This window comes from Cygnus atratus, chromosome 12 (assembly GCF_013377495.2).
Source record: "Cygnus atratus isolate AKBS03 ecotype Queensland, Australia chromosome 12, CAtr_DNAZoo_HiC_assembly, whole genome shotgun sequence".
NCBI lineage: Eukaryota > Metazoa > Chordata > Aves > Anseriformes > Anatidae > Cygnus > Cygnus atratus.
In genome coordinates, this window is record NC_066373.1 from 20,645,975 (window position 1) to 20,660,201 (window position 14,227).

Consider the following 14,227-nt stretch of genomic DNA (forward strand, 5'->3'; position numbering starts at 1 on the left):
TTGTCAGTGTGCTTCAGCCACGTCCTTAATACACCCTGTCCCGGTGGGAATGCTTGTTGTGCCAATGCTCCCTCAAATGACAGTGCCTACCAAAGCTCCTCATAATGCCAGAAGCAGTGGTTTTCCCTGTGATGTTGACAATCAGTTACTACTGGCTGATCTCACATTGTTGGTTGTCTGCCATCAGAAGACCCTCAGATATTTAAAACATCTGATGGCTAGCAACTTCTGCACCGTAGGTGCAAAGCAAACAAAGATTTGAATGCATATCATCTCCTATAGATAATTCTGCTTTGACTGTGGTCTTGAGAGACATCTTTTCAGGGAATATTTTCAATAAGGCTTAATAGTGTAAAGCATTCTCATCCAGAAGTCTTTCCAGAAGTCATTACCAGGATAAAGATAAATGTATGGAGAATCACTGTTTGGTTTCGTCTATTGTAATAGCTGTGATTAAAATGTTGCTGTTTTGGATCAGCTTTAATTCCAAAAATTGCAATCATCATAGGTGGATTACATATGTGTCTTTTCAAATAGATAACAAAATATATTTCCATGCTGTTTTTCCATAAATAAAAATTGAAATGTAAGAGGCAGGAGATTCGAGTAACATTGCAGCATTTAGCTGTCAAACTATGAATGGAAATTGCCATCATAGAGACTGTGTGTTTATTCTCATACTTAATAAAACAAAACAAAACAACAACAACAAGAAAACTGAACAGCGCTTGCTGCGGCAGCACAGTAGCTAATGGTCTGTCAAGCGATTCTTTTCTGGAATGCCATTTCCACTGGTCTCCAATACTCACCATTGTCCTGTCTGGTACCAGAACTGCCTTTCCTATGTTGAATCCTTCTATCATTGTTTATTTTAAATACACAATCCTACTGTCCTGATTAATGTCCTTTGGCTGCAGTTTTATGATAAAACTCCTATGATAGCAGTATAGAGTTACAGACTTTAGCTGCAACAGGTTTTAGTTGTTCACCCTTTCTTAAAATGTTTCAGCATCTATCAGAAAGCTCCATTGCCCAGTAGTCAATAAGATCCCTTTTTTGAGACAAATACCTGTGACTCCCATGACTGGACACATATCTGTAGCAAGATATCACTTATCTGTAGCCAGTAAAGGACCAGTAGTAGTACAATTGTTGACATTATTTCAGTTTCATTTGACCATTTTGTTCTGCCATTCACCTTTTCTCAACCCCATACATTACTTTGTTACATTGGTCAATCCCACGGTAGACAGCTTTCAAATGTAATCAGTTGCAAGCCAGTTTGTTATGTACCAAATTCTGCATGGGCTTGCCAGGCTATTGGAGTGGCTCCCACTAGTACCGTCCTGAAAAGGCATGGAAACGTGTGTCTCCACAAATGCAGTAGTCTGCATTCTCAGAGTTAAAATTAGTCTGTTGATTGAGATGGTATTTATTACATAGTGTCTTAATTTAAGCTAGTAATTGGCCAAAATGAAAATCTTAAGCCCCTCTGAATTGCAGGGTAGGAGTTTTTGTCTACATTTCTATAGTTGTCCTGATGCTTTTGTTTGTACTTTGTCAGATTCAGGGATTTTTTGGGGCATATATTTCATGGGTAGTTTTGTCACAGCAGACTAAGGTGTTAAAAGTTTCATTTAAAACTATCCATTTTCCTGTCTGTCCAGAGTGTTTATCTAGTCTGTTTAATGTTTTTGTCTTATATACTACAGGTAATTTTACTTCTGTTCACGATAGTGAAAAAACGGTGAAAAGCTGCTCTTCCTCCATACCCTATGGAATTTTTCAAGAAGTACTTGTGAAACTCCTCTTTCAAACGTGACCTACATGTAATCCTCTGTCTCTAACAGGTGCATTGAAAATAAGTATGTCCACTCTGAAAGATGGGATGTTTTGGAGTTCTTTTCTTCAAAATCAGTGCTCCTTTGTAAGGGGTAGGTTTCCCCTACTCTCTTGCCCTGTAAAGATCTTTCCTGCAGATCTGACCTTTCTGAGATAGGATTTCTTTCTGTCAGCATTTGATGTCATGAAAATCCAACTGGTAATTTCATGTTGGTGGATATTTCATGATGGTTACAAGAGCGGTCAGTGATGCAAAGGACGTTGATCAGAAAGGATGCAAAATGCAGTAAAGCCATTTGCAGTAAAGCGTTCAACCACTCAGCAGAGAGGAGACTAAAAGATTGGGCTTTGTTAAGAAGACTTTATGTACCTGCTGCTGCTTTGGGTTGTACGGGGGGAATGGGTAGATCTCCAGGAATCTGAAAAAGGAGATTTCACCACAGCCTCACATTTTCCTTGCTAACTGCCCTAAGATTCAAGAAAATCATTTGAACATTCTGGTGCTGAAGACTAGGTAGACAAATTGACTCTATTTATTTTGTTCCTTCTTATCCTTTATTACTAGGAGTTTTGTCTTATAAAACCAAGTGTGTGAATTCATACTTACGATAGTTGTATATACTTCTGTCTTCAAGAGGATCAGTCGGTACCAAATAGACTCAACTGATTGCAACTATCTGTATGCATTTGCAATAGCGTGTTATGTGTTCAGTCGATTTCATTTTATCATTATCTGCAGATTTTTCCAGCTGGATGTGTTTCCTGTACCTTACCATACACTTATTAATATATGGAACTAACATCCACATGATGGTCAGAATATTTCCAGAATGTTTTCCTGTATTTTTGTTTTTCAAGATGTTCAGTAGATATGCCTGACCCTTACAGGCATGGCAGATGAGCTCGTGAGAACATTTTGGCTGAATTTCTGGTGATGTTCATGACATAAAGGAGAAGTTGCTGTTGTGCTTTTAACAGAAAGAGAGAGAGAGACTAATTTTAGGACAAGTAAGGTTTCAAAATCAAAGGAGCGTTGCATGGTTGTATGTGTATATTTAAAAAAAAAAAAGGAAAAAAAAAAGAAAAGAAAGCAAAAGAAAATATAAAAAAGGTAGAACTGCAGCAGTCTGCCTCTCCAGTGTAGAAGTGAAGCAAATGAATATGGCCTTGAATACACTTTTAAATTTTTCAACACCATATTTTGCCAACTTTAGTTCACTCTGTTGACTATTCAGTCAGACCCTTTTTAAATTAAAAAGAAATACATGGCTGAATTATTTATTAAACAAAAGGTGCTTCTGTGCATGCAGACTACCTGGTTTTTGAATTTCTTTTGGCATTGGAGTTTGCAGAAATAGAATTTGAAAAAGTGAATTGCTAATAAGCAAAGGAATGGAACAACCCTTCTTCTCCTAAAGTCTGTCTGTCTCCGAGGCAGCTAATAAACTAAGTTGTGTCTGACTAGTCACAGGAAAAAAAAAAAAGAAAAAAAAAAAGAAAAAAAAAAAGCTAGATCTGCATTCAAATGTGCAATTTTGACCGTACTGTAAAGTTGTTTCTTCAGTTTGGTAGGCTTCATATAGACAAAATGTTATTAATTTCAGGTAGAGAAATGTATTTGCAAATAAGTTAGTATGGATTATTTCCTGATTTTATAGATAGTCCTGATGGGCTAAAATATATATTTGCTGGTGAACTAATGTGGAAGAACAGTGAACTAGTGGAAGGAGGCATTCAAAAACTGTACCACGTTACAGTCAGACTGTACGTCCCACCATGTCACTAGTTCACCTTAGGGTGATAAGTACTTTGTACAACTGCTTTTGTTTTTCTCAGTACTACGCATTACTGCCTTTGTGTTGGTACTCCAGCTTTATGTAAAGCCAGTGTTTCTTGTATTTTTGAAGGAATGTTGCTTCCAAACACCTGATATTTTCTTTTCTCATCCCCTTCCCCAGAGGAAAACAGCTTCTAGCTTTTTGTCTGGACTTAAATCACAGTGGTTGTAGGGAAAATGTAATGTCAGGAAAACTCTGAGACCTTCTGTAAGTCTGTGAGCTGTGATCTCAATAGATTGCTTAAAAATTAAGGGGCTGTTTACCTAGTATTGAAAGAGGAATTAACTCACTGAATCTGAGGGACCATCTGTCTGAGAAGTTATTTCTCATCCCTGATGTGGTATATAACTAGCTAGGATTACAGTGATATGAGAAGTGTAATGGGTGCGAAAGGCCAGCCATGGCAGAAAAGAGACTTCAGATGAAGGTTCATGAGACCTGCCAGGGCTTTGAAGAGCTCCCAGTCCCACCGGTGTGGAGGGTATTTGCAAGGCCATAGCTGCTGAGCACGGAGCTCAGAAGAGGCCTGTGGAAGGAAAGCAGTGAGCAGTAGCGAGTGGCTGGGCACACCCTGGCTTTGATATCTACAGATGGAGAACTAAAAGATGGCAGGGCCACAGTCCAACACCACCACATGTAAAATAAGGCTCAGGATTTAGATAACTCTGTTCCAGCATACTGACGTGCATGGCCACAGTCCAACTCCAACACATGCAAAATTAGTTTCAAGATCATTCCAGCATACTGAAGCCTATGCCTAAACCAGTTATTGCCACAAGCTCAGCTAAATCAGAGGAGCGTTCAAAATACGGTATTTTTTCCTCTTTCTTTACCCAGATAGTTCAGATGAAAAATTGTATACTTTCATAGTAGAAAATGGAGATTGGATTATTGATATATTAGCTCCATATGCACTATTTCTTACTTTTATAGCCTACAAATAGCATGTTAATATTAGCGTACTCTAAGGCTATTTTACAAAACATGGGTACAGGTTGACCTACTAATGTACCTTTTGAGATGCATCATTAGTATAAAATAATTAATGAGCGCATTCATATGATATCATGTTATAAGACATCTTGGTCCCAATATGTCTGCAATCCACTGTGAAACCAGTGAGGAAAAAAAAATACTAAGCAGTTAAAGGATCCCTTCTCAGCACTAGAAGTAATGAATTTAATCAATATTTTTCCATTATAGCAAAACTCATGTAATTAACATATTTTATTTTTAGAAAAAGGTTGCTAGTAAAATAGTCTCAGCAGTTCAGGATTGCTTATAAGTATTTCTTCAAATATGACTTTTTTTTTTTTTAATGCAGAAAGAAGTTGGAAATTATACTTAAGTGGCATGTACCAAAAAAGTTAAATGGGAGAAAAATTATTTACAGAGGTATTTGTATTAGCTCAAAGCAGTCATTTAGTTTGGAGGCAGCACTGAAAAGTAAAATTTAAGAAAATAAAGTCTGTACTGTCACAATCTGTCCAAGTGTTGTATCACACACTGTGACATTATCCACTTTTTGGAGACTTTGTCAGCACGTCTGTAATCAGTAATCTGTAAAAGGAATGACAGACTTTACTTCTCTTTCTTTTTGTTGAGGGAAAATTAGCAATTTACCTACTTTAACCTGTACAGTTGTTTTTATGAGACTGATTCTAGTGTTGGTTTCTTTCTTACTGGGGTCTACAGAAAGATGATCCTGTGACATTTTCAGTAATTTACATTTTTCTTTATTAGAAGAAGTTTTTATAAAAGCTGATAATGTGCTACCAGCACTTCTATCCTGATTTTACCAACCTATGATAAGATAATAATTATGAAAAGGGTGTTTCTTAATCCATAGAGTGAAAAAACTTCTGTAATAAGACCTGAGGCCCCAAGACCTACTTATAATGTGGCCAAGTCTGTGGTTCTGACTTGAAAATTTATTTATTTTTTTTATTGTGTAAGCCCAGCAACTCAAGGTGAAACTTGGCCTGTATAGTTATTAAATATTTCCATACAGTTACTCAAAAGATTTTAAAAGATATTTAATGAATTTTGAAAACTGTGTGGAGCTGGTTGTTAATTTCTGCTTTTTAGAGTCTCACAGACTCTATATTTTTGGGCACATTGGACAAGTTACAGAAAATGAATTCTGTACTGCTCTCTTCCACCCAGATTCACCATCTTCTCTACAATTTACTGACAGTCTTGGATTTTCTTCTTAGTGTGGCCTGTACCAAATGGTTCTGTTGTCCCACAAGTGCAGTAGGAATAAGATAGAGGTTGTAATGAAGTACACCTTACCTGTTTGGTTTATAAGTATGTAAAGATGCTGAAATGTGAAAGAAACAGGCTAAGTATGGAAGCAAGAAGGCGGCAATATATTCATTCACAGAAGTCCAGTTAATGGTTATTTTAGTTGATTAGCTAGCAACTTCATTTTCTCCCTCATGAAATTGCCTCCACAGATCCTTACTTCTGGAGCTTAATCAGCAGTAGCAATCCATCCCAGGAGTGGGAGATCAGGAGTACTTAATTAAAGAGGGACTGTAAGGCAACTCTCCCAAATTGGATATCTGATCTAGCCTTGGCATCAGGAGAGCAATGGTAGGTAAAAGTGTTTATCAAGCTCCATGTAGCCACTCTGCAAATCTCAGAGATGGGAATATGATGCAGACAGCCTGTAGAAGCTGCTATAACCTGAGTAATATGGGCTTTAAGGCCATCTGGTACCTGAACACCCGCCTACAAATAACACATACAAATCCAAAAGATGGTCCAGTTGGATAGCTTCTCTGCTGAGATTCCCTATTGGAATTTTCTCCAAAAGTAGTAAACAATCTGTATGAAGTGTAGAAAGACCTCGTCCTATCTGGTCAGTAACCAAGTGCCCATTTCAAATCTAAGGCCAGGATCAAAGCTAACTTGGGTGAGTCGGGGTTTGGGTAGGAAAACTAGTGAGACAGACAGGCTTACATGTGAAAGGCAGACTGTTGTTGGCATCAACATTGGGGAAGGTAGAAGGTTTGGGGAACATAGGTTTTGGGGAACTTCATTGGGGAACATAGAAGGTTTGGGAGCTTGTGTTACTGTCAGAAGTGCAAGTGAGCACCACTGTAAATTTTGAGGATAGATGAGAAAGAACATTGGCAATACACCAAGGAAAGATCCATAGGTACATATTTAAGCCCACAGCAGGTGATCCAAAGAGTGCTTTACTTGTAAATAAATATGTTCTGTACAGAGAAGTACAATAAGGTGTCCTGGCAGCTCAGATGTGCACTTCTGAAGGAAATAAGAGCAAACAGAAGCTCATCGCTGTGAGTAACTAATGTTACATTCAAGATAGCAAACAGATCCATTGTTCCATAAATGAAGAAGTACATCTTTGATCTATACAGTCAAACTAAAGAAGTAGGATGTCAAAGCCATGGTACTGGAATAACTGAACTGGAAAGCCAGTGAAGGGGTTGTGTGGTTCAAGAGTCTTGCACACAAAGGATTTAGGAAAAAAATATTCCAGGATCTTGGAAGAAAGTAGCAAAGATGGTATTAGTGGGAACAACGTAGTCATTTGCTGCAAACTCAGCTCTTATTAGCTGGACTTTACAGGTGATCTCTAGTGGTGATCTCTGTGTATTCCTGATGTTTGTTTACTTCAGTGAAGGACTTTACTTTGGTCTGATTGCATAAATTGCATTTTTTAATTATATCGCTGGGACATGCACTTCGGAATAGCCCTAAAAGTCATGAGCATTGGAAACAATCTGAAGATGTTCAATATGCCTTCATGTGCCTACATTCCAAAAATTTCTTCTGTACTCTCTTCAGTCTCATTTTGATTCAATTTTAGTGGAATGAGTATTTCAATAACATGCTAAGGTATTGATTCGAATGTAAGTGTTGAAGCATCATTGAGTTCTGTAGGCCTGGAGAGGTATACAGGTGCAAGATCAAAGTCTCAAGCTTACTTTCTTCTTATGATGAGCTAAGAGAATGTGTGATGGTTTACAGGATAATGATATTTAACTGTAATCTTCTCGGGGCATGGACTACATTCTGTTGATTTTGTACAACTGAACTAAGTATCACTCATTAATAAAACAGTACAGCAAATGAACTATTTTGTTTTTTATTAACAATTTGAATTTTACACAGTATTTCATTTTAAATAAGTATAAAATCATACCCTAAAATGGTAAGATGTAATTGCTGATCATGTATCTCTTTGTTCCAGACACTTTTATAAAAGTGTATGTATTATGTATGATGTGACCTTCAAATGTCATGAATGCGTTGTGCAATAAACTGTCAATATTTGTGGCTATAAGGTACTAGATGACTTTTACAATAATTGGAACAGCTTTATTAAAAGCTTGGATCACTCAGCTGGTTAAAGAGAAAGACACAGGCCAATGTTCATCTGGGAGTTTCCTTCTGCCAACTGTTAAATGAAAGAAATTGTAAGATACTTAACCTTTTTTTTTTTTTTTTAAGAAAGAGTAAAAAAGGTCCCTTGGAAAAAAATAGTCTATTCAAAAAAATCTTTGTTTATAATATGAATTCTCAGTCCAAACAGAGCCATTGTAAGTTAATGGCAAGTAATTAACCCTGTTTTTTTTAAGTACTATATCTGATTTTGTCTTTTGGTCACAGGATTCTTCAAACAAATCAGACAGCTAAAAAGATGTATTCAGAAACTGTGTTTGAACTTTGATTATCTTAAAAGGTTTTAAAGATTTAGAACAATTTGCAAAGTAAGACTACTAGGAACCCTAAAGCAAAAACTCTGTAGGGAATTTGATTAAAATGAAAAGAGGATAAGAAACATTTTGTGATAAACAGCTTAATTTTGGTTAAGTGTCTGTTGTGTCTCTTTATGCTGTATATACAGACTCTTGCGTATTTCTCAGAATGTGTACCACACTAAAAAGCATTGCAATATAACCAAAATTTGCATACATGCTGTAGTGTTGTGTAACCCATGGCATGTGAAAACCACCAGTCATCCTCTGTGTCAAAAGTATGGGCTTAAGGTGTATGCGCTGTCCCAAGTTGCCAGCATGCCAGTTACTAAGAAATTGCTGAAAATATTTTGGCTCCTCTTCTCTTGAGCTTGAAATAACTCCTAGGGAGTTCCCTTGTAGTTGGTGGTATTGGCTATAACTGCTGTGTGCTCACTTCTAGATGTGGCAAGTCTTTCCTGGTGTAAATTGATGTGGGCATTTTACTTCAGTTTAATTTAGCTTGTACTTTAAATTTAATTCTGCTAAAGCACGCATTGGTAGCACAGGCGGGGCAGTCTGTGAATTTTGTTTGCTTGCGCGGTTCAGAGGGCTGAGTGGGAAGTCTGATGTCAGAAGCGGTATCTCTTTATTTACCAGTGGAACCTTTGGTATAATCTTTATTTCTAATAATACAAACAATGTGAATGCTGTTTTCTCACTAGTAGGCCTCCTTTCCAATTCTCGTCTAAAATAGCTCTCTGTTTAAACAAATTCTCTGCCAATCTATATTAATGTTCCACAGTTTAAGATTCCCATATATGGTCATTATAAAACCTAAATCCTTGATGAAACAATAGAGACAGCAAGTTGTTCCTGACCTAAGACATTAGTAACTCTTTCCGGAGGCCTAAAATATAACTGTAATATTCAGTAATATTAGACTTTTATTTTAAGCCATGAACTTCACTAGCAAAAAGTGTAGTAACATCTGCTAACAGGATTCTAATTTCAGATTTGTAAGCACTGGGGCAGATTATAGTCTCACATCTAAGCATACTATCAAAGCTACTTCAGGTAACTGAAAAAAAATATGATTAATTATAACCCTATTTTCCACTATTTTCAATCTTATTCACATTTTCTCTAAGGAATTGGCAAGAAAGGTAAAGCATGTTTTCCCAGAAACTTTTGTATCCTTTACTTCTTCCCAGGGAACAGGGTGGTCAGAGTCTAGGCATACTTGCATAAAGATTACAGCAGTGACAGGATTAAAATATTGAATATCTTCTAATTCTCTTCTTGACATTCGAGTCAGAATAAAATTTTTCCTGCTAAAGTAAGTAGTTGTACACAAGGTGGGATTATCAGGGTGGTTTATACATTTAATTTTTTTTTTTTTAAATAACCATGGTCATTGCCACTTCATGTTGCACCATGTTTCATTAAGTTTTGAAGGCAGCTTAAAAGAACTGCAAATATTTTGAATTTCTGAAATATACAGAAACGTGGGATTATGTGCATCTTTAAAGGCTTTTGGCCACCCTTTCAAAGGGTGCTTTAATAATGACTGAAAAATGTGCAAGAGCAAACACATTTGTAAGTGTGATTACCTACTTTGTGAGTTGATTACCTTTTCCATGTGATTGCCTGTTTTTGGCTAATTTGGCAATCCTTGTGTTGAAAAATTCCAACTGACTTCACTGATAATTTAGTCTGTGTGAGGACTGCAATTTAGCTCCTTTGAACATGAAAGTACCTCTTTGTGAATCCCTGTGCTTTCACATACACGCAACAAATAAATGCTCTTGTAAAATTTATGGGACATGTATGTAGATGCTCCTTTGAATATTTGCTGTTCATATGACAGAAGTCAGTGCTATTACCTAACCAACTGAAAACATGCTTCTTTTTACAAAACAATCAGTCCTTTTCTAATCAAGTTTATAAACTCCTCCCACAAAGGTAGGCCAGTCTTACAGAAAACATACAGAAATTTCAAAAACAAAAAATATTCATATGACTGACTCTGCTCTAAGTACACAGACTTGTCATCTACCTATGTATGTATTCTCTTTTCTAGAAATATCCACTGAAGTTGGCATTGTGCCCCAGTGGGGTCCGTATCCTTGTGCTGAGGCCACTGATAGCTGTGACAGTAGCTCATTTCTGAGTTGATCATTTCTGATTTCTAGTAAGATCCTTGCTGTAAAAAGAGGATTCATCAGTGTACTTCTCACTTATTTTCTTTTAACCTGCTACTGTAAAAGTGTTCCTGGCTCAAAACTGCTTCCTGGTGTTATCTGGCTCTGAGGAAATCTCCTGTACTGCAGGGGACGTGGACACAGCCTGCAGCCCTGTGCAGCTCCTCTCCAGTGCTGGCTTTTTGTCCTTCCTCTCCAGAGAGGGGGGCTTCTGTCTGATGAAGGGCTAGTCCTGCAGCTAGTCCTGCAAGTACTGATCTTATGGCTTGCTCAATTTTCATTTCAGTCTGTGTGGTAAATAGACTCGTTCACGTTTTGGCCAAATCAGCTCTTTGATTATGTAGCTAATTACCACCTTCTGATATGGATGTTAAAGTGAAGTTTCTTTCCTTGCACTCGTCCCACTAAGTCACTAAGTGACAGCCACAGAACGGTAGCTCTTGAAGGCAAAGCCAATGGCTGTTGCATCTGAGTCCTTCATAGGGGATTGTCACCACCTGTAAGCTGTGAAGAGCATTCAGCCAGGCCTAGATGTTTTTTGCTATTTGTTCAAGGCACAGAGTGCAGGTGGGTGGATGGCTATGCTAGGGGTGGTGTGAACTACCTGCCTCTGTGTGAGCCTCTGGCCATGAGACTCTCCCCTGTCCCTTTTCACCATGGCACAGTTCAAGGCTGCCCCGATGAATCCCTGTCGTGCCAGAGACAGGTTCCACAGCAAACTGAGAGCAGCTTGAGGTGAGCACTTACAGCTGGCCACACAAGTGGCTGCAGAACGAATCGGGACTTTATGGTCACCCAAGGCATGGTACACAAGAGGTGTCCCAGCACATCTCCCCTAGAAGCTGCTTCATGGCTGCGTGCCGTGCTGAGGAGGTGTATCTGCCTGTCCATCGGCTGTGTGTGGCAGGTCTCACAGGTGTGGCCTTTTCCTTGCTCTGACACAAAGACAGGTTTCTCATTTAGAACTGAATGTTGCTTTTTGCAGTTCTACACGTGGCTTTTGCTTTGAGCAAAGTGAAAGAAAAGCTCGGTGAAATTAAGTTCAGATACAAGGCTTGGAAGCTGCACATCTAGCCTGTAACTCCACACAATATTTCATACCCTGTTCTGTTATTTCCTGCACTTGAATCAGGAAAGGTAGGGATGGGCAGGAAGACATTCAGGACGACATTCAGGACATAGACCTGCCTATAATGGAAGTAGGTAGTAAAAAAAGAAGCCTAATCTCATGTGCATTGAGTGCACATCATGTAGACCGCATAACTCAGTGAACCACAATGACTGCAAGATAAGTAACTGTTCTCTTTCCTTCCTGATCTTTTATCCTCAGAATTGAGCAGCCTGAAAACCATAGCTCAAATCCCAAGTAAATCATATATTAGATGGATTTGGTGGGGCTAATCCTAGTTCTGCTGGCCTGTAAAACATTACCACAGTTCTGCATGCTTTAACATAACTGAGAGTTTGTGCTTAGGAAGAGGGTAACAAAGCAGGAGAAAGGGGCACATCCGAGCTGCAGCAGAAATGACTATTGGTAAAGTGGAAGATTTTTCATTCTGCCCATATATTGTTTTTGGCTTAACCTATAATCACCAGTTTGCCTCATAACTCTTTCCTTGCTAATCACTTATCCTTTTTCTGTTTCACATTTTTTTCCCCCTTCACTTCCCATATGTTGTTTTAAGAGAGTCAGTATAAAAAACTTGACAGCAGTGAGATGTAAATGCATTTTAAAGTTAAGCATATTTTAAACTTAAGTGCCTTGACAAATAGGTACAATTTGCCAAAACGGGGCCGTAGTAAGAAGTTGGGGTAGCATTTGATGGGGACAGACGGCATCCTTGAACATATCTTTTCATTGTTGGAAATAAAAGGACTTAGATGTAAAGCTGTTCATTCAGGTAGTGATGGCCTCCAGTGCTTCGGTGGGCTTTGTAGGCTGAGGAATTCAAAAGAAAACCCCTCAGCCCAGCTTTAAAGTCTTAGGAATGCTTTCACTGTGGGAAGAAAAATTCTTCAAGGTAAGGCCCCTGTTGGAGCAAAGCCTTTGGAACTATCTACTGTATGTCTATTTAAATCTAAAAGAAAACTCTTCAGACCACCCACATCTTTCTTTGCTTCATTGTTGTTTTCAGTTTGCTTTTTCAGAGGGATTAGTGCTAGAGTAAACTCCATCGTCTCGCTGCCTTAAAAAAATTCAATTTTGTGTAAAGTGAAAATTAGACTCTTAAATCTGCAAAGCGAGCTGTTTATCTTACAAATTTATTCTTTTTTATTGGGCCACACATATTCTAGATAGAAAGATAAAAGGCAAATGGATAACAGGCCATCATTTAGAGTGACATTTAGCAAAACATAACTAGTAGACTCATTCGGTAAATTCCTCCTGAGTGGCTTGTTAGCTTTATCTATATATTTATCTATAATGCTCATACAGTATTTATTGAAAATGAAAATAAAATCCCACCATTTATCATCAACATTCCATATTTTGCACTTCAGAAATGCTTTTTGCACTCAGGAATTCTTTTTCTCCTGAAGCAGTTTAGGATGTGGTTATATACAACTATTGAGGAGAAAAAAAGTGGAAAATCTAAACTCTTTAGGAAAGTTGGAATTATAGACTAGCACCTATGTACGCTTTTCTGGATTCTGAAAGACAAAATAAACTCTGCATTATGTTTCTTTACATACATGTGAATAATTCAAAATGACAGTTACTAGCCTTGTAACTGAAATAGTGTGCTATAACTCTGCAGTCTAAGAGCAATCAGAAAGTATTAAACAAGAATGTCATTTTCAAGAATCAGATTTTGCCTGTTGATTATTAACAATAGCTTGATGACATACGTGATTAAGACAAGCATTTATACTTTCTTTTCTTTTTTTTTTTTTGGTCACCCCCTTCTTTCAGCTTTAAGTGAAATTGTTTAGAGTGACCATTTTATAATAAATAATGAAATTCTTGTTAGTTTTACCTTTTCCAGCAATGTGGTGTTTGGGTCTCTGCTCTTCTGTGAGCAGTTTTTATTAGAGCCAAATGTTTAAGTTTTTCTTATGTTCCATCACTTCCATTTAAAAGACAACACTGAGTAAACTGCACTGTTTCCTGACAGCTTTAATTACATATCAAATGGGTAGAGACAGAGCATTTTCAGTCAGTAGTTTATGGTTGAAATAGTTGAGACTTTGCATGCAGATTTTAACTACCTACTCCCCACCTCAGTACAGACCTCATAATTCAGCTTTTGCACACAGGTATGGTAATGTGTCCATGTGTATTGTATCTCTGTGGTGTGCCAGTATCGTAAATCTATTTCAGAATTTCAACATGTGCCATGATACTCTTTGGTGATAATGTGAATTGATACCTGTATGTGATGTTACATGACCCTGTACGTACAAGGTGAAAGCTGAGTCTTTTGTGGTTCAAGTAATGACTTTTTAAAAATGCTCAATGTTTTGTAATATTTATATCAGTCTTTTGCAAGTTATTTTGTCCATAGTCTGCTTGAATAATAGCAGCTTCTTCAGGGTGGCTGAGAATGACTGTTTCTTTATATCAGGAGAGAGAAAAGATGTCCTGGAGTCTCACCCATTGTATTACAAAGCGAAGAGTAACTGCAGC

The 14,227-nt window shown here is 37.7% G+C and overlaps 1 protein-coding gene across 1 annotated transcript in view; it reads left to right on the forward strand.

The window, feature by feature from the left end:
• Positions 1-14,227, forward strand: part of ZNF536 (zinc finger protein 536) — a 182,484-nt gene that overhangs the window by 35,940 nt on the left and 132,317 nt on the right. The gene's annotated exons all lie outside the window — the stretch shown is intronic.